At 38.5% G+C, this 21,322-nt stretch overlaps 1 protein-coding gene and 2 long non-coding RNA genes across 6 annotated transcripts in view; 2 read left to right on the top strand and 1 right to left on the bottom strand.

Moving 5' to 3' along the window:
• The window catches only part of LOC123580501, a 167,975-nt gene that overhangs the window by 144,412 nt on the left and 2,241 nt on the right, over window positions 1-21,322 (bottom strand). Inside the window, exon 2 of the long non-coding RNA XR_006703327.1 lies at window positions 519-636. This is a non-coding gene — a long non-coding RNA (uncharacterized LOC123580501). The remainder of the gene's footprint in view (window positions 1-518; window positions 637-21,322) is intronic.
• Window positions 1,002-15,520, top strand: LOC123580503. Its single transcript, XR_006703329.1, has 3 exons — window positions 1,002-1,147; window positions 14,262-14,322; window positions 15,187-15,520. It is a non-coding gene; the product is annotated as an uncharacterized LOC123580503 (long non-coding RNA).
• The window catches only part of SNAP25 (synaptosome associated protein 25), an 85,291-nt gene continuing 84,895 nt past the window's right edge, over window positions 20,927-21,322 (top strand). Inside the window, exon 1 of one of the 4 annotated variants that reach the window (XM_045445316.1) lies at window positions 20,927-21,088. The gene's annotated coding sequence lies outside the window, so the exon portion shown is untranslated. Of the gene's footprint in view, window positions 21,089-21,146; window positions 21,169-21,322 lie in introns of those variants that run through there. The other 3 variants (XM_045445314.1, XM_045445313.1, XM_045445315.1) reach the window with 3 other exon arrangements.

The following is a 21,322-nucleotide window of genomic DNA, read 5'->3' on the forward strand; positions in this document are numbered from 1 at the left end:
AAAAAAAATGAAATCATAAAGCACTTTTCTGATGATAAACCTAAAATTGTCCTGATAAATAAATCTAGCCATGTTTTAAATTCAGCACTTTATGCAAATATCAAAATACATCCCTTTTGACAAATCTCAATGTTCCTTTCCTCATAGAGACAACTTTCATTTTCCATAAAATTCCACCTGTTTATGTTTCATGCAGTCATACAAGTATGCTGAACAGTACGTATAGACTAATAGAGGCAAGTTTGGCCTGGTGGAACCAGCCTTTGCCTGAGAATTGGATTCTAGTCTTGCTATATCCCAAAACTGGCTGTATGAACTTGGGCAAGTTGCTTCATTTCTTCTTCTGTGAAATAAAGAAATTAAATAGACTGAGAGCTTTCTAGGTTCTAAAATTCTGTGATTATATCTGATATCCAAGTTAAAGCCAAATGGACAATGTATTGGTAAGGACAATTGGTATTATAACAAAAAATGCCTGAAATTATAGTGGCTTAACACCATAAAAGCTTATTTCTTACATAATGCTCCAATTAGATTCATGAGGTGTTCCTGGTGTCTCCTCCTAGCAGTGTTTCAAGCACTCAGCTTCATTCATTTTATGGTGCTAGTGTCCCCTGCATTTGGCTTCCATGGTTTCTATAAGAGAGAACATGAATAATAAAACAGGAGGTTTTATAGCAGACATGTCAGTCTTGGAAGATGCATTGTCCAGAATCTTGTGGCCAGAATGCATGGCCCCAGATGAAATAAAAGTGAGGTCGGATAATGTAATCTGTGAGACTATAAAGAAGGAACAGGATTGAATAATACTGAGCCAGTGTCAGCCATAAACATTTTTGGATATATTTATTTCTTTGAATTCCAAGTAACTAAGGGAAATAATAATCTCACTTTGAATATTCTATTATGTCACTATTTATCCTGTGTTCCCTAGTACCTCATACTACCACTATGTTTTATCATGAATTAACTCTTTATATGTCTATGTCTTACTAGTTGCTGGGAGCTCCCTGAAAGAGGGACCTTGTGTAATTCCCCTCTATACCCTCAGCGCTCAGCACAGTGGATGGCACCTACTAAGGATTGGAGATCCTGAACAAATCAGAAAAGAGGATATATTCCCAACTGCTTTGTCTTGATGTTGGTGGTCAGTGCTCGTTCCCAAACATCTATATTGAGGAGGCATGATCTATATGGTTTGATTTTTGTGTCTGTATGGGGGGGAAGATAATGGTAAAATTATGTTTGTTTAATGCTTTAGAAAAGTTTTAAGAAACAGCATTTATCATTTCACAGAATGATGGGGAAGGTTTATTAAATGGAGGTGAAGGAGGTAAAACTATCAACTTTGAACCCCATTGGTGTTGCAGAAGGATGGTAGTGAGAGTAGGTAAAGAGATGATTGTGTGTTTGTGAAGCTCAGATCTTTTTCAGCACAAGCGGACTGAGCCCATGGCCTTAACAGGAGAAGATATTAAGGCCACCACAATGACTGGCATTATAGTTCTGCTCTAGAACAATCGCTGACATTCCCTCCACCCATCCCATGGTCAAACACTGACACCCAGGATGGCCTAACCCCGAGTCCACTCCCAAAGAAATGATTCTGCAGATTGATAGAATCTCAAGATGTCCATATCCCAGAATTAGAAACTATCCCTGTGGCAGTCTCAGGTTTTCAGCATATAAACCAGAGATGCACACATAAGTTTCTTTTGTTTCAAGTTAAGGATGCATTTTCATGTTTTTTTAAAATTCAACAATAATAAACATTTGTTGAAAGCCCAACTTCTAGAAATGTACTACTCAATACAGCAGTCACTAGCCACATGTGGCTATTAACATTCAAATTTAAATTAATTAAAATTAAACAAAATTCAAAATGCAGTTCCTCAGTCACACTAACCACGTATCAAGTGTTAAATAGCTACATGTGGCTAGTGGCTACCCCAACTGAACAATGCAGCTATAGAATATTTTCTGGCATCACAGAAAATTCTACTGGACAGAACTGTTCTAGAAACTGCTTCCATATAGTGTGTCCAGTTTTCTGGATCAAGTTATCTCAAGCCTATATGGTAGAAGATATGATAAACTCTTTTTAGGATATCAAAAGAGGACCTGTGTTTTGCTAAAATTTAGATATATACATGCAGTTTCTTAAAATAAATTTACATATTTGAAGGGTCAGTCCACCTTGGAAAGCTAAATTTCTCATCTCTAATATGAATGAAGTTTTAACTGCCTGGAACTCAGCCATCATTATAGATTAGAGGTTAAATAAAACAACAGATCTAATATCTCCTGACATGTTCCAGAAAGAGAGACAGAGAGAGAGAAAACAAGCAATGTGAGACCCTTTTCAGATAACAGTAGAAGCAAGAATGAACTGAAAAGGAACCTTGCCTACCTTTTGGGTATTATCTCCAAACACGTATCATTTGAAAAATAAAATTCTATTTTAAAATATTCAAAGCACTGAAACATTTGTACTCCTCATACATGTTAACCTCTAAGCTGTATAAGATATGGCATCATTTTTTTCCCCAAGAGAAGTTAATTTACCCAAAAGAAAAGTGAATTGGCCAGGAACCTATTTTGTCATTGGTCCAGGAGAGGCAAGAATCCTACCTAATCATCAGAGAGGCCATCTGGGCTAGTTACTAGAGATGTTCACAAAAATTTCAGCTCTATTTCTCCAGGAATATGGGAGATCCACTTCACCACTCCCTAAAGCAAGAGAGGCCAGATAACTTGTTTGCGTGGTTAAATATGAGCAGGAGTGATGTATGTCTCTTCCTGTTAGCCTTTAAGTTCCTGTGCTTGGTCGATTCCTCCTTTCTCCTCATGATGACAATCATGGAAGCCCACACGGGAGTTTCCATTCATGGAAATCCATTAGTGATTATGATGAAGAAAGGCCCTGCTAATTTGTATCAGACAAACAGCAAGTAAAAGAACCAACTTTTTTTTTTTTAATTTTTTTTTCAACGTTTATTTATTTTTGGGACAGAGAGAGACAGAACATGAACGGGGGAGGGTCAGAGAGAGAGGGAGACACAGAATCGGAAACAGGCTCCAGGCTCTGAGCCATCAGCCCAGAGCCTGACGCGGGGCTCGAACTCACGGACCACGAGATCGTGACCTGGCTGAAGTCCGACGCTTAACCGACTGCGCCACCCAGGCGCCCCAAACCAACTTTTATTATATTAAGCCATTATGAATATGAAGGTGTTTGTTACTGCAGTACAATCTAGCCTGTTGTGACCAATATCATCCAAATTCAGGTCATATGGCTCAAAATGGAAACAATGAGTTCTGAGCCCTTTGTTTTTGTGAATAAAAATAAAAAAGCCATATATATGCAGATCAAGAGTTAGACAGAGGCAAGGGATCAAATTTGACAAAGTCAGTACTAGCCTGGATTTCCTATAGGCATTAAACATAGGAAGAAAAAATAGCTTGTTCATGTGAGCATAAATGGTATGTAGAGATTTATTTAAGCTCTGCTGTGAGGCGGGGCCTCTTTTTTTTGCATGGTTGAACTAAAAAATGCTATATAGGCTATGTATATCTATGATGCTTTTCCTACAAGAGGCTTAAAATTTTCATTCCCTTCTTTCTAGATATGCTGCTAAGATCTTTTTTTCCCCCTTTAAGAAAAAATAAACCATTGAGATTAACATCCAGCTTGCTGAGTCATTTGTTTTCTACTTGATGTTAACTACAGGGATCTGAAGGCAGCAAGGAGAGAGAGAGAAAGAGACACAGAGACAGAGATGAAGACATGGAGAAAGAGAGAAATTTAGGGAGAGAAGGAGAAAGATTGATTCTAGAAAGAAAGAAGAAAAATCTGTTAAGTCAAATGGAAAAGCAAAAATAAAATTGGAAAGATTTGGCTATGACATCAGTTTTCTTACTCTGATAGTGGAAGCCCTTTATACAATATTTTAATGAAAACTGTAATGTGATTAAGGTTTGAATCGGATTTTCAGAGTGGAAAAGGGCAAGGTCATTAGAAAGGGAAAAACCTAATGTTAAAGTGCAGTGCCTCCACTATTAGCTGCCTGACTAACAAAAGTCAGCTAACTTTTCTGAGTCATGATTTCTTTGTCTATAAAAAGAGAATAAAAAAACTTAGCATATACGTTGGTCAGAAAGATAAAATGCTATAAAATACAGTAAAGGACATTGGAAAGTGGATGACACCAAGCAGAGATCACTGTTTCTTTCTCTCTTTGGACTCTCACATTATCTCTTCTTTATTCTACCAGAAAGTTTCTTTCTCTATAAGGCTTTTTGAATACCAGCTTTAGAAGGGCAAACTGTAGTTCTAATTCTGCCGCTTACTGGAATACTGTGTTAAGTTTTTCACATTCCTGGGGCACCTGGGTAGCTCAGTCAGTTAAGCATTCAACTCTTGATTTTAGCTCAGGTAATGATCTCACAGTTCATGGGATGAAGCCCTGTGTGGGGTTCTGTGCTGGGTTCTCTCTCTCTTTCTCTCTCTCATAATAAATTAAAAAATTGTTTTAAAGTTTTTCACATTCCTTATTTAATATTCACATAATTCTCTGTAAGTTTTTCCCCCTTTTACAAAGGAAGAGGCTTATAGAGAGTTAGAAATTTGCCCAAGTTCACATAGATAGCCTTTTAGTAATCTAATGCCACAATAATGCAGTCTTGCAAAATTCCTCAAATTTAGGGGCTCATAAACAGCCGTTTGGTATGCTTGCCAACCTGTGGATCAACTGGGAAGTTCTGCTCATCTGAATTGCCTCAGCAGGGTCCACTCATGCAACTGCAGTCATTTGGGGTTTGGCAGGTCTCTCTAGTCTATGACCAAAGAACAATAAGTGAGCAGCAGGAAATGGAGTAATCTCTGACTTCTTCATTAAATGAAATGCTGACCATGAGCCAGCAAACTAACCTTCCTTGGACCCTAAGCCAGGGACCTCCTTTGGTCCAATGCCTTAAATCTGTACAGACCTGGAGTAGGGAAATGATGAAGCCAATGATTCTGACAGAAAGGATGCCTCGATCTCCATTTAGTCCCTGAGAGAGATGACGGACAGCAGGACAGAGCCTAGTAAGGGCATATAAAAAGCTTCTAACCCCTAGAAGGGACTAGAAGGGAAGGCTTTCAAGGGAAGGGCAATCAAGCTTGGGAATACACCACAGCTAGAGATGATTGGAGTTGATGCTTCAACACAGTGCCACACCAAAATGTGGTCCATGAACCAGCAGCATCAGCATCACTTGGGAGTTTGTTAGAAGTGTGGACTCTTGGGACCCCACCCTAGACCTCCTGAGTCAGAATCTCAGAAGCACTTTTTTAGGAAGAATCAAAATAGACTCATATCATTGAAATAGCATCTGTAGCCAGATTTTCACTAGTAGGTGAATTAACCCTTCAAGTCCCAGCACCTTGCTGAGCCTCTGACGTCCCAGCCAAGCTTTTAATACCTTCAGTTACTCAACTGGCCCCACTCTCTAGAATGAGCATCTATTATTTTTGCTTACTTAGCATCCATTCCCCTTCCTGTTGACCTCACTCAGAGACCATTCTCCTCCCCAACTCCCAGTCCATGTCTTTTGGATGGGATTTATCATGGGAATGAACATGTGACCCAGGGTACCCAGTTAGAGCACAACACCCTTCCAGTCACAGTGACTGGTTCTGGAAGAAGCACATAACCCAGGACTAGCCAATGAAAAGAATAGTCAGGGATATTTGTTGGAACTATTAGAAAAGCAGCATGCTCTTTTCTGCTATTGAGCACAGCTAGTGGAGTCTATCTGAGAATGAAGTCAACACACAGATGTTAAGAGATTAATTTTTGATGACATTGTTTGAGCACCTGAATCTAGCTTTGCTTGAAGCCAGACCTAACGCTAGAGGTTTTAATTGTGTCAATACATTGTCTTTTTTGCCTAAGTTATTGAAATTTGGATTTCTATAACTTGCAAGAAACATATTCCTGATATACAAAGCCACCCCATGTTCTAAGCTTGCTGACCCCACACAAGTCCTCCCTCAGCTCTCAGCTTCCACTGTCTCTTCTGTTCCTCATCATTCGTGACATGGTCATTTTCCAAACTCCAAATTTCAAAATTGTTTGTAATTGTACTTGTTTCCATGGTCACAAGCCAAATGGAGTTTCATAAGATAATATTGGTCATGACCCCAGAGATTTGGGTGGACATTATTTTTCCCAAGTATAACATAGACCTGAAGTTTTGGGTTCTGTCAAAACCTCATTATTCAAAATGTGGACCAGGAGCATCAGCATCATCTAGGAGCTTGTTAGAAATGCAGAATTTCAGGCACCACCATGGATCTGCTGAATCATAATTTTCATCTTAACTAATCCCCAGTAATTCATGTACTCAAGTGGCAAAAGTCACTGTCTGGGAGTTAGAAGACTGGTCCTATCTTCCTCTGTCTCAGTATTTTTTTACCTGTGAAATGAACAGACCGGGCTATTTCAGAGATTTACTCCAACCTGGACTTTCTATGATACTCATGTTTTTCAGTCCTTGACTCAGACTGTGACAGCCTAGCATGCAAATTAATAGAAACGGCAGGGGGTGGGAGTCAGAAAAATAAAAGAATGCTTCTATCAGTCAGAAAGCAATTGGTTGGACCCTTTGTGTAAAATGATATCAACCTCCAAGTAGAAACATATTCTATTTTAAAAATGAGAAAACAAGCCCAGAGAGGTAAACCGGTTTTCAAAAACCACATAGCACAGATACAGCAGAGCAGAAATGGGAAGATACAGTATTGCTGAGAAGGTACAAAAGAACAGGGGTTAGTGTTTGCACATGGTTGTTCTGGTGCTGGGCTGCCTAGGCACTTATTACAGGGTCCTTGGGAAGATACTTAACTGTTCCGTGTCTCGGTGTACTCATTTGTCCAATGGACATTATAATAGTACAAACTTCATGATATTGTAGGGAATTACATCTGTAAAGTGTTTAAACTATGCCAGCAATATATAACATTTGATATATGTTTGTTAAAGAAATAAAAATAAATCTTGATCCCAGTCTAGAATGATTTCCATAGTATACTGCAGCTCTCCCATGCCAGAAATATCCTCTCTTTCCCCACAAGATTTCTATAACCACCAGGCAATGTGTCTGAAACCCTACCTTAGTTCTTTTTAAAATTACTTTAGTATTTTTTAGCTTGGTGAACATTAATTTAACACGAATTTAATATTAATTAGTTAATAAATGGTGATCCATTTTTAATAGAAACTACCAAGGCAGCAGGTTAGCTCTGCTAAGGTCTTAAAAGGAAAAAGGGATTTAATTAAAAGATTGAGTGAATAGAATGAAACAAAAAGAAAATAAACAACGTAACTCCTATTCACCAATTTATCAACGGCTTACCCACAGCAATAGTTTGAAATACTGGATACATTTGGGAGGCTTTAAAAACATTATCAATGTCCAGGGCTACGTCAACCTAATTAAATTAGAATTTCTGGAAATGGTACACAAGCATGAGTGTTTTTAAAAAGCTCCCTCTAGTAGGCTGAATGATGTCTCCCAATGATACCGGGTTCTAATTTCTGGAACCTATAAACATTATTTCATTTAGAAAAAGTGTCTTGCAGATGTGATTAAGTTAGGGACCTTGAGATGAGATTATCCTAGGTTTTCTGGGGTAAGGCTTAAATGAAATCAGGCTTCATGTATCCTTATGAAAGGGAGAGATTTGGACATATGAGCACAGAAGAGAAGGCAATATGCACTTGAGAAGATTCTGTATTCTGTTGTTGGGTGGAATGTTATATAGATGTCTGTTAGGTCTAGTGTGTTTTAGTGTTGTTCAAGTCTTTGAACGTTATTAATCTTCTATTAAGGTCTTCTATATACATTGAAAACGGAGTGTTGAAGTCTCCAACTATTATTGTTGGAAGTATCTATTTTTCCCTTCAGTATATTTGTGGTTTTGCTGTGGTGTATATATTATTATGTCTTCTTGAGCAATTGACACTTTTATTATTATAAAATGTCCTTCTTTGTCTCTAGTAATAATTTGTGTCTGAAGACCTATTTTATCTGTTATTGGTATGGTCAGTCTGGTTCTCTTATATTTGTTTGCATTATCTTTTTATGTCTTTTTTACTTTCAATCTATTTGTATCTTTGACTATAAACTGGGTCTCTTATAGCCAGCATATAGTTGGATATTTGAACAATTTAACCAATTTCTGTCTTTGATTCAAGTGTTTTATCCATTTACATTTAATACAATTGATGAGGTAGGCTTTATGTCTGCCCTATTGTTATTTGTTTTCTACATGCCTTATGTCTTTTTCCTCTACTCCAACTGCCTTCTTTTGTGTTAGATATTTTCTAGTGTACCATTTTAATTTCATTGTCATTTTGTTTCTTTTACTATGTTTTCTAGTTATTTTCTTAGTGGTTGCCCAGTGCTTAGTACTTCATGTAAGGCAGTTGTGCTACAACAAATTTCTCAGATGTTTTTGTTATCTAGGAATGTCTTAATTTCTTTTTTGAGTGATAGTTTTGCTAATACAAAATTCTTGCTTGGAAGTCTTTTTCTTTCAACACTTTGAATATATCATACCATTGTCTTCATGGTTTCTGATGAAAAATCAGCTGTTAATCTTATTCAAGATGGCTTATATGAGATGAATCACTTCTGTATCTGTTTTCAAGATTTTTAATTTGTATCTCCTTGAGTTTTCCTACTTGAAGTTCAGTAAGTTTCTTAATTATTTAGATTAATGTAATTTTCCAAATTTGGGATGTTTTGGCCATAATTCCTTCAAATATTCTTCCTATCCCTTTCTCTTCTCACTTTCTTATACTCCCTTTATGCATATTTGGTACACTTGATGGTGTCCCACTTGTCTCCAAGGTTCTATTAATTTTTTAAATTCTTTTTACTTTCTGTTTCTCAGACTGAATAATTTTAATTGACCTATCTTTATTTATTTTTTAAAAAAATTTAAAGTTTATTTTTGAGAGAGAGAGACAGAGCTTGAGTGGGGGAGGAGCAGAGAGAGAGAAAGACACAGAACCTGAAGCAGGCTCAAGGCTCTGAGCTATCAGCACAGAGCCCAATGCAGTCTTGAACCCACAAACCATGAGATCATGACCTGAGCCAAAGTCAGATGCTTAATCGACTGAGCCACCCAGGTACCTCAATTGACCTATCTTTAAATTTGCTAGTTCTTTCTTCGGCCAACTCAAATCTACTACTGTCCTTCTCTAATGAATTTTTCATTTTAGTTACTATACTTTTAAGCTCTGGAATTTCTATTTGGTTCTTTTTAAAAATGATATCTATCTCTTTATTGATATTCTCTATTTGGTTGAGTTATTTTTCTAATAGTTTCTTTTAGTTCTGTAGACATGAGTTCTTTTAGTTCTTGACATACTGATAATCACCAACTTAATTTTTTGCCCAGTTAGTCCAGTATCTAAGTGTCCTCATGGGAAGTCTCTATTGATCATTTTCTTCCTGCTTATGGGCCATATTTCTTTACATGCTTCAATACTTAGTTAAAAACTGTACATTTAAAATAGTATAATGTGACAACTCTGGAAATCAGATTCTGTCACCACCACTACTCCTAGCATTTATTACAGCCACTGTTTGTTAGTTTAGTGATTTTCCTAAACCACTTCAGTAAAATCTGTATTCTTTATTGTGTGTGGCCCAAAGTCTCTGTTCAGCTAACTTAGTGGTCAGCTAATGAATGGACAGATTTCCTTAAATGCCTTGAACCAATAGGTCTCACAGTCTTTGCAGAGAACCTCTGTGTGTTAGGGTAGTGTTTCAACACTCTAGCAGGCAGTTTACAACACTATCTTAGTCTTTACTTCCTGCTTTTGCAGAATCTCAAGATCATGCAGAGCATAAGGCCTTCTCAGATCTTTTCAGGGCATGTGCACAGCCCTATACATCTGTATGAATATCTAGATTCCCAGGAATATATTGGAGTTTTTCAAAGTCCCTATGTGCATCTCACTTCTCAGCATTTCCTTTTAAATTTCTTTGTCAGCATCTTGTTTGCCCCAACTATTATGACTGCCTCAGGCAGCTGCTATGTTAAACATTTGCTGCTGACTGTTTTTGACAAATGCCCTGGGGAAAACACTGTTCACACTGAGTTCTGAGTCATTTCAAAGACAAGCACTGAGAGTGGTAGTTTCCAGGAAACTTTCAAACAAGTAAAGTAATGACAATTCTCTTTGGATAGGGCTTCTGGGGAGCTCCGAATCAATTATGTCCCCCACCTTCATTGTCTTCTAGGCTTCTAGGCTTTCAGGGCTACCACAGAACTGAGGAGAGGGGGGCGGGAATAGAGAAAGTTAAATGGTAAAAAATTTGCTGTTCTTACTTAGATCTAGGCTTTTTGTCTTTTTTTTTTTTTTTAATACATGCTCTTCAAATTGTTGCATAGCTTTAGTTAATTTCCAGAGTTCTAAAAAGTCTGTTTGGTTTTGACAATTTTTGCCAGTGAGTTTATTGCTTTTATGGAGTAACATATTTTGGAGGTCCTTACTCCACCATTCAAAACTGGCTCTCCCATAAACACAATTATATTATTGAGATGTTGACTCTCAACCAGACTTCTGCCCAGATATTACCTCTCACATCTCACTTTTCAATTTTAATCCAGACTCTCTCTTTAGCTAAAGGGTTAAAAACACATTTCAATATTCATTTTTATTCTCCACTATAAAAGTGGATAGCATTTTAATAGACTGAGAAAATAAGATTTTAGAATTGCCAAGGCATTATAAGATAGTCATTTAGGGAGAACACTCCAGCCCACACAAACCAAGTGTGCCTCTTTAAAAGCATTTTGAAATAATTTCATAATTTTGCTATCTCTATTTTTTTTTTACTTTTTTTTTATTTGAGAGAGCGAGAGAGCATGTGTGTGGGTGGGAAAGAGGAGCAGAGGGAGTGAGAGAATCTGAGGCAGGTCTCACATTCAGCATGTGGAACCCAATAGAGGGCTCACTACTCTGGGATCATGACCTGAGCTGAAATCAAGAGTTGAACGCTCAACCAACTGAGACACTCAGGCACCTCTATCTCTATTCTTTTTAAGAGTTAATGTATTCATATTAAAAAATGAGAAATTAAAAAAATATAAAATCATGAGTCTTTGTCTTTATTCTTTCCCAAAGAAACTATCTTTAAATATTTCAATTTTAAGTTCTTCTTGTTGTTTATAACTTTAATTTTAAATTACATACTTCTATTCTTGATGCATGAAATTTGAATAGTATGTATTAACTCTCCTTTTTAAAGATTAGAACATCATCTAATTGACTCTTTCTCTCTTTTTAAAATTTTTTTAAAAAATGTTTATTTATTTTTGAGAGAGAGAGAGACAGAGCATGAGTGGGGGAGGGGCAGAGAGAGAGGGAGACACAGAATCCAAAGCAGGCTCCATGCTCTGAGCTGTCAGCACAAGCCTGATGTAGGACTCAAATCCACAAGCCTTGAGATCATGACATCAGCTGAAGTCAGATGCTTAACCAACTGAGCCACCCAGGTGCCCTGGCTCTTTCTCTCTTATTCAAACACCCAAACTTTGTTACTTTCATTGAATTTTTGTTTTCTGTTGATTGATTTTATATATAACTTTGTATATAATCATGTAATATGATTAAACCTTATTTCTTTCTTCTATCAACTTTAGAGTAATTCTCTTAAACCTTTACCACAGAAAATTAGTAAATTGGGGCTTGTATATTAAATGACACCTCTCCACCTTATCCCCTCCTCAGCTCCCTCCTTTAACTACCACATTCTGACAGTTCTATCACCACTTTTATAGTTTAGGACTCATAACATTTAGATTCTGTTAGGGAAACATAGTGAAGTTTCTTGTGCTTGATCTACCACTTGATTATAAACTTTAAAAATCAATAAATAGCATTTATAGCATTATGATCATATAAATACTATTCACTGCAGAATCAAGCAGTGACTCTTTAAATATTCCTATGACACCAAATCTTCACACAAAGAAAATAATCAAACAAAAAGGACAAACAGAAGCTCTTTCCTTAAGCTCCATTAAAAATTGCTCAAAACTGGGGGCCCCTGAGTGGCTCAGTTACTTAAGCATACGACTTCGGATCAGGTCATGGTCTCACAGTTTGTGGGTTTGAGCCCCATGTCAGGCTCTGTGCTGACAGCCCAGAGCCTGGAGCCTACTTCAAATTCTGTGGTTCCCTCTCTCTCTGCCTCTCCCCTGCTCTCACTCCATCTGTCTCTCAAAAATGAATAAACATTTTTAAAAAATTTGCTCAAAATTGTGTCACATTTGGACCAAAAATGTATGGTAAGCTTTCATTTTTCCTGACATTTATAGGACACTTTTATTTTTATTGTTGTTCAAAGAGACCTATGTCATTGTCAGACTAATACACCTTTTAAATTACACTATTTGTTATCTAATTTTTACTGTTTTATTTCTGTACTTGCTTCCTAGTTTTGATCCTAGGAGAAATAAATCCTACATTAGTTCTAACATTTACTAAATCCCTAGCCTTCTGCATTTTGTGTGTTTTTTTTTGTGTATTGTTGTTTTTCTGGGGTACAATCCTCAGAAAATGTTTTTATTTGCAGACTGAATGCACAGGAAGTAAGCATCCTGAATCTGTGTATTTCTGGAAATGTCTTTATTTTGACCTTAATTCCTTATCAACATTTTAGCTTAATAGAGATTTATAGACTGCAACTTATTTTTCTTCTAACACTTCAAGATTTATTCCATTGCCCTCCTATCATCCAGATTTGCTGATGAGAAGTCTGGTGTTGATGTAATTCGTGTTTCTTTGCAAGCAACCATCTTTATTTCCTCTATAGAAGCTCTTAAAACCTTCTTCAAGTAAAGTGGGATATTAGGCAAAAGAAGAAGCATATTCATTGTGTGGGATTAACAATGCTAACCTATTCATATTAATAACTGAGTCATCATTTAACAAAAAGTCATGGCATTGAGAGGATGGGGAAAGGGTAAAGGGGTAATATAAGAGAGCTTGATTATCATTGGTCGTAACAATAAACCCAATGATAGTCTATTTTATGAGTCAAGAATTAGCAATATCTGCACATTATTTAGAAACAAAAAATACTTTACCCAAAGGAAACACTAATGTCATTAAAAACTGTTACCTTTATATAGAGATAGATAGATAGATAGATAGAGATATAGACTTATATATATTATACATAATATATATAAACAAATATATAGTGTCAAGAGGAGAAAAATGCTATGAAGAAAAATAATTCAGGGTAAGAGAATAAAGAATGATAGTGAATTGGAGATTAGCATGATTAGCTAATTTGGATTGTCAGAGAAGACTCCTTTGGAAAAGTAGCATTTGAGGAGGTGAGACATGAGAAGATCTGGGGAAGAATGTTTCAGGTAAAGGTAATAGCAAATACAAAGGTCCTGAGGTGGAAGTTCATTTGATTGTACAATGAACAACAAGAAGGCCAGTGTGATTATAATGGAAATAAGTATAAAGAGAGTGTTGGGAAATGAGTTTCAAGAGGTGGCCAGAAGCCTGATCTTGTAGGTTAGGAGAAGGACTTCTAAAAGTCATAGCCATTAAACGTTTTTTGAGAAAGATTTTTTTTTTTTTTTTGCAAGTGCCATTGTGATAGCTATATGAAAAAATAGGGGCTAGGAGACAAACTAGGAGGCTACTGTAAGAGCCTAAGTGAAAGATGATGGTGGCTTCAACTGTAGAGGTTGAGAAGTGGGTGAATTTAGAAAAAGTATTGAAAATAGAGCAACATTTGCTCACACATGAGATGTTCACGGGAAAGAGATTAGTGAAATAAGACAAGATTTTATCCTAAAGAAATAGGTGAATGTAGATGCCATTTACTAATATGGGGAAGAGAGCCATATTGGAGTTAAAAATCTCAAATTCTACTTGGTACATGCTAGGTTTTATATCCATATTTGCTTTATTTATTTATTTTTTTTTAAGATTTTTTTTTCAACGTTTACTTATTTTTGGGACAGAGAGAGACAGAGCATGAACGGGGGAGGGGCAGAGAGAGAGGGAGACACAGAATCGGAAACAGGCTCCAGGCTCTGAGCCATCAGCCCAGAGCCTGACGCGGGGCTCGAACTCACGGACCGCGAGATCGTGACCTGGCTGAAGTCGGACGCTTAACCGACTGTGCCACCCAGGCGCCCCCCATATTTGCTTTATATTTATGTTCAGGTATTGAGAAGGAAGTCGGATGGACAAGCTGAAGTTTAAAAGATAAATCAGGACTGAATACGTAAATATGAGGACATTAACACATAAATGCCACTCAAGGTTCTAGAACTGGATAAAATCACCAAGAAGTGAGTGCATAGATAGGAGAAAAGGTACATGACTGAGCCCATAGAGCTGGGAAGATGAAGAAAAGCCAGAAAAGGAGAATGAAACTAAGATCCTTCTGAGTGCTAATTTAGTAAGCAGGACACCTACTGAGATTGTTAATTAAGAATGTAAGAGATGAAGAAGAGTGGAGGAAACCAACTGATGCATATATATGTTCAGTTTGACATACCTTGATCCTACAGATGAGAAGCTAGGAATATGACTCAAGCTCATGAGAGAAGATGGGACTGATAACATAAAATTAGCAGTCCTACATACATAAAGAATGCTTAAACTCAGGGGGCATGAATCAGATTCTTTTAAGATAACATGTGAAGGAAGGAATAGGACATTGGTTCCTATTTTCCTACCATGAAGACTACAGGAGTCCGAAAACCTCAGTCAGAATTCTCATGTATTAATTTAGAATTAAAATAGAATGGCTCAGTCAGTTAAGCAGTTAAGTGTTGGACTCTTGATTTTGGCTCAGGTCATGATCTCACGAACCATGAGATCAAGCTCTGCCTCAGGCTCTTGCTGACAGTGTAGAGCCTGCTTAGGATTCTCTCTCTCCCTCCCTGACTACCCCTCCCCCACTTGTGCATGCTCTCTCTAAATAAATAAAATTTAAAAAAATTTAGAATTGAGATAATAATTGCTTGTACATATATCGCAGAGAATTGTGAGAATAAAATGAGACCATGTGTGTGATAGTGCTTTATAATTTGTACAGGCCTTTGCAAATGTGAGCTGCTAAATTTTCTTCTCTTTGGCTTAGAGTGCAAAAGTTTTCATGGTGGAGAGTCAGGACACATTACATGGACAAATGGAGCTCCCAGAGGGCTTGTGTGGAGCTCAGGAAAATGTACAGCTTAATCTGCTGGGCGCCACAATTCTGCTGCTTCAACTCATTTGCTATGGAAAATGAGGAGTCAACAAACAAGGGAGAGAAACAGAGATGGGGGCACTTTATAGAGCACTTTAAGAAACGGAATGAGCAGTACAGAGTGTCAAGTGAAGGCAGAAGTTAAGAAAGATGGGAAGTCCATTGGAAATGACCAGGAGATCATTGACATTACCTGCTGAGATATTAAACTGAATAAATGCTCTGGTGTTAGGTAGCAGAATTGTGCTGTCTTTCATGGCCAAAACCAATCGAATAGTTCCAGATATCCTTTGTACATTCCCAGACATATCCTGAATTATTCACCTTAACCCATCTCACCCTGATTTTCACTGCCTGAGTTCCTGGCTCCTGGGATAAATTCTTATTTATTTATTTCTTTGTTTATTTATTTATTTATTTATTTATTTATTTATTTATTAAATAAATTCTTATTTAAAATCTCCTATCGTTCCCTCAAAACCAGTGGTCAACCTTGCTGTTCTGTTCTGACTTCCTCGACTGACTCTTTCAAGTACATTTTGACTGCATCATCTTGACCCAATTCTTATTTATGCTCCTTATTAGGTATTGATCTCTAAATTCTTTCCTTGATTATACTTGGCACTCTTCTCCTTTAACTCTGTTGTTTCTGTTTACTCCAAGTAATCATCTTGCCAGCCTAGATCCGTTTCTTGGAATTCATCCCAACCAAACCTTGTGGTCAGTGTCCATAGACTTATCCCATTAGCAATGGAACCCTAAAGCTGTTAATGAAAAAAGTCATACACAAGCCACAATATGTTGAGGCAGAGAGGTTAGCTGTAAAGGGAGGATCTGATAGTTAATTTTATGGGTCAACTTGACTGGGACACAAGGTGCCCAGATATTTGGTCAAACATTATTCTGGGTGTTTCTGTCAGGGTATCTTTGGATAAGATAAACATTTAAATCAGTAGACTGACTAAAGCAGATTACCCTCCCTAATGTGGTCAGCCTCATCCAATCAGCTAAAGGCCTAAATAGAATAAAAAGTCTGAATCTGCTCAGCAACAGAAAGTTCCTTCTACCTAATTGCCTTTAAACTGGGATACTGGCTTTTTTCTGTCTTCATATTCAGATTGAAACAACATCTTTATCCGAGGCTCAAGTTTGCTGGCCTTTGGACTGGTACTACACCATTGGCTCTCTTTGGTCTCCAACTTCTGACTTACACTGCAGATCTTGAGGCTTATCAGCCTCCATAATCATGGAAGCCAATTCCTTATAAGTCTTTTTGCATATATATATATATATATATATATATATATATATATACACACACACACACACATATGCACACACATATATATACATACATATACATACACAGAGAGGGGCAGGGAAAAGAGAATACACGTGTGTGTATTTGTGTGTGTATACATTCTATTGGTTCTGTTTCTCTTTCCCTGGAGAACCCTAATACATAGGGAAGGAGTCTGATGGGGCTGGAAGAGTCTGTACTAAAGCATAATGATTATAAACTTGAACCATGGGGTTCAAATTCCAGCTGTACCATTTATTAGCTGTGCCTTTAGTCAGGTTATTTAGTCTTCAGTTCCTTCCTCTGTTTTACCTAAACTCCAATATGTGGCAAGCATATGGAAGGTTTTAGATGTTGAATAAATGAATGAATTCAAACAGATGAAGAAACCAGGGCCCAGATAAGTTAAATGATACATATCTAGTCATTAGCTAATGAAAAAAAATCAACCCTCCATATTAAAGCAGCAGTTATGAGTCATTACTTAGAGAAAGTTAAAAGTCTCATCAAATTGATAGATTTATTTTATTTAACCAATACTTCATAGTGTCAGATACGATGATTCTAAGTACTTCACAATTGCCTTGTGAGTTGATTATAATTATTGTCCCCATTTTACCTATGAGAAAACAGAGAGATGACAGAATAATAAGATTCTTAAAAGATTTACTGAAGGAATACTGTGATCTCTTTCAAATAGCCTTTTTAAGTTTCACTAATTTTGACTATTATGTTCTCCTTCCTTGTATCCCTGGTTGACACAAGGTTCTTCCACCCTCCTTGATCACAGGCACATCTTGGCATTGGAGAGAGTTCTAGGGTGCATTCATGTACAAAAGAGAGCCTACAATGTAGATGTTTTAAGGAATAGGAGCATGGAAGCACCTACCCTCCTCTGGCTGATGAGGACTCTCCTCCTTTCCTACAATGCTGTTCTTTGTAAAAAGCAAAGTATTATTTAAAACTCTGGGTGTGCAATCTTATTTCTTCTCTACATGGCAAGCCAGAAACAGAAACCAATACTCCTGGTTCTTTTTCTACTTCTCACAAACTATGGCCCTACCTCAATGGCTTCAGGTAATAAGGAAAACCTGGGGAGTTTAGAGCTACAGCCCTTAAGCTTTCACCAGGTACTATTTATTCACTTTCTGTGACTGGGGTGGGGCTGGGGTAAGGGCTGGAAGAACATGTAATGAAAATGTGGTAAACACACCATGTGGAAAGTAAACCAAGGAATCAAAACAGTTGATCTGTCAAATTGTATATTCTTGTGCCCAAGACTTGTGCCCTCATGGTGTTTTGAAATATAGTCACAGGATGCCAGGCCTATCCCAAAGGTGGCCCTTGGAGAGGGGGGGTTCTGAGCTGAGCAAGTAACTAAACTATTTGCAAATCGACTTTGGAAAGATCATATGATATAAAGTTTTATTAAAACTTTTATTATTATACTTTTTGAAGTAGTAATTTTTTAATCAATCATACATCTTGTACCTTACCTGGGAAATACAAGCTAAATACCTTGGATCTGGACCTATTACAAACTAGAATACTTTGGGGCATGGTGTACCAGAAAAAGCTTTCAGAGACTGAATTAGCATAGTGTAAATATCCATCCAGCAGAGCAGGTAATTTTCTCATTACTCATCAAATGAGATCCTAACCATTAGTTACTCTACATGTTGGTTCTTTGTGTTGGTTCACAGGCAGCTGAATCATTTCAAAGCAAATTTTCCATCACCTTTCTTCTGTGGTTTAGACCTTTATAGACCCTGAATAACTTAAATCTGTTGGTTCCCTACTGGTAAGGATGACTGTTGATATATTTTTTTTAATCAAGCAATGAGAAAACCCTGGGGGTAGGGGTGGGGTGGGAATCTTATTATCATATTAAAAATATATTTAGGGCCATCTGATCATCCTTAGTAGACTTATATTTATCCAGTGTTTATGTCTCAAATCAGACTCTGCTACCTTTCCCAGAGCAAGATGAAGAACCTCCTAACCTGTATAGTTTTCAGCCTAAGCACAGGAGAGTGGAAAATGTGGCCACCATCACAAGATAATCCTTTGGGCCTGTGGTATTTTCTGTGAAGCTTTGAATCAGTCTCTTTCCTCTTATGTGTAATATTTAAAGATGTCAGTGTGGGGCATCAGCAGTTGAAAATTCAGAATACCAAACCGGTCCTCCCTGGTGACTACCACATCACTTTTGCCTGCAGGATGAGCCTTAGTCAGTGACGTACTTCCTTTATTTATTTGTCCTTTTAAATCTGGAATATCCCCCAAGTCCTCCATTCTTTCACAAAACTTTCTGCATGAATGACTTCCAGTCTGAGGGCCTTACACATATTTTGTTTCTCCTCACTGCAGGCTTTTCCCCAGGAAGATTCTATGTGCTAAATAAGTGCCACATTTTGGAAACAAATCCTGACTCTAAAGGATTTTGTAGTGACATTGCATTTGTCACCACTTCCCTGAGCCCATTCCAGCTTGCTTTATAAAGAAAGTGAGAACTGTAACTAGGAATTTTATTGCCAATTAAGTATCTGAGGACCGTGCAGATTTTCTTCTTCTTTATTGTATAAGAATCTTAAATGTTTAATGAATATTTCAGCAACATGCCTTGTTTTAGGAATCCAGCTTTAATAAAAATCCAAACAGTATTTGTTAATTATTATTGAAAACATTAATATTTCAAAATACCCTTTGGGTCAGGGAATCTTTAAGAAACAATGACTTCTACTTATTTCAATTAAAGGCATCCTTTATTTAATTCTTACAGCTCTGCTGGCTCTAAACGCCCCCTTATAACTCTGCTTTCCTTCTTTCTTTTCCTAGGATTCTCTCTACAATAGCTTGCAATTAAAAACTTGAGCTTGGTTCTCAGGCCAGAGAGCCGGGTGTGCTGGGGGTGGGGGTGGGGTGTTTGTGTGTGTATGTGTGGTGGCAGGGGTGGGGGCAGTGCGTTGTTTTTCCGGACTCGAGACCAGGATTTTCCATCGCCTGAAAGAGGCCATCAAGTTTCAACATTGCGAGGCACGACTTCTAATCGCATCCTTCCCGGAAAAGTACAAACAGTTCCTCAGCCGAGGTCCCCCACCTCCCACGCGCTCCCCAGCTCTCCCTCCCTGCGGAGAGCCCCGCGACAGCCTCCCCAACACCTGTGAATCATCCGAGAGGCTGCCACCGCGGAACCATTTGCATACCCCACCACCCGCCCTCCCTCAGTGCCTAATACACAACAAAGGAGGACAGTTAGGATTATTGCTTTATGATTATTATTGTTAATCTCTCATATGACCAGCACAAGTAGCTTTTCTCTCCCACGCCGTTTTGAGCGGCCCCCAACCTAGCCTGGGTTTGCGCACTGAATGAACCACCAGAATTTTGTAGTGTCCCAGAGATCCTTGAATCCGCAGTCCTCCACACTCCCCTTGGAGGTCAGGGCGGTCCTATAAGGCGCGTATGCGAGTCTGTGAACTATTCCTAAGAAACCCCAACGTAAAACCCCAGGCTCCGGTTGCAAATTCAACCGAAAACCAGCGTCATCGATTTTGCCCTTTATAAACAACTCTCAACTCCAAGGCTTGAACTCCAGCAAACCCACGCTGGTTGGGTTAACTACTTTTCCCTCCCCCGTCTCCCAATTCATTTTATATCTCCCAGAGATAATTGCTCTGACGTACTTTAAAATAACGTGTACGAGTCTGTCTCCCCAACTGACCACATTAATGCAAACTCCAAGCACTCGATGCTGCTTTGATAAAATGAAGAATTCACTCATAAAAATAGCAGCCCACGTAGCCTGGCCATATATGGAGCTGGCAAGGGTTGACAGGGATGCCCCTTCCGAGCCGCTTCTTTAGAAAAAACAAATTGCAACTGAAATCTTCTCGACTCCCTCCCCCGCCCCCTTCTACTCCTCTGCCTTCCCCTCCCCTTCTATGACTCAATCAAAGACAACTCAGCAGGGAGAAAAATTATATATATCACATGTTAATCGCATATAACACACACATATAATATATGCACAAACAGATACGTATGTACAGACACACGCACACACGCAGAATATCAGAAAACCAGTCGCGAGATAAATGTATTTGCCCGAGCCCGGGTGTTAAAATGGAGTCATAAGAATCGTCCCGTTCAGGTGTTTATAAAAGACTACAATACAAAGGTTTGCAGTAAAGCGCCCCGGGAGCTGAGTCAAGCAGTCCGCACATCTCGGCTCCTCCCCTCCCACCACCAGCTTCCATCCTCCCTCCGCCCTCCCCTCAACACACTTCCTCCCCGCCCCTCCTGAAGAGGGCTATTAAAAGCTGCTGACGTCAAAAGGGACGGCCATCTTTGATGAGGGCAGAGCTCACGTTGCATTGAAGACGAAACCTCGGGGAGGTCAGGCGCTGTCTCTCCTTCCCTCCCAGCCCGGCGGCTCCTCCACACTTGCGACCTGCAGGGGCCGGGCGAACACCACCCTCTGAAGAAGCCAAGGTAAGGAGCCTCCACCTCAGGTCGTGGTTCTGGTTTTGGATGGCTGCATACCCAGAGGGGACCACAGCCGCGGAGACCAAGTGAGCTTGAGCAAATACAAGTATTTGTGCACCTAGGGTGCGGTATTCCGTGTGTGCGCGTCGGGATAGCTCCTGTCTGGGGCTTTATAAAGTATTTTCGAGGTGAGCTGCTTAGGGAAGGGAGGAATGGGGACACTGCAGATGGAGCGATGGG

Source organism: Leopardus geoffroyi, chromosome A3, assembly GCF_018350155.1.
Source record: "Leopardus geoffroyi isolate Oge1 chromosome A3, O.geoffroyi_Oge1_pat1.0, whole genome shotgun sequence".
Lineage (NCBI taxonomy): Eukaryota > Metazoa > Chordata > Mammalia > Carnivora > Felidae > Leopardus > Leopardus geoffroyi.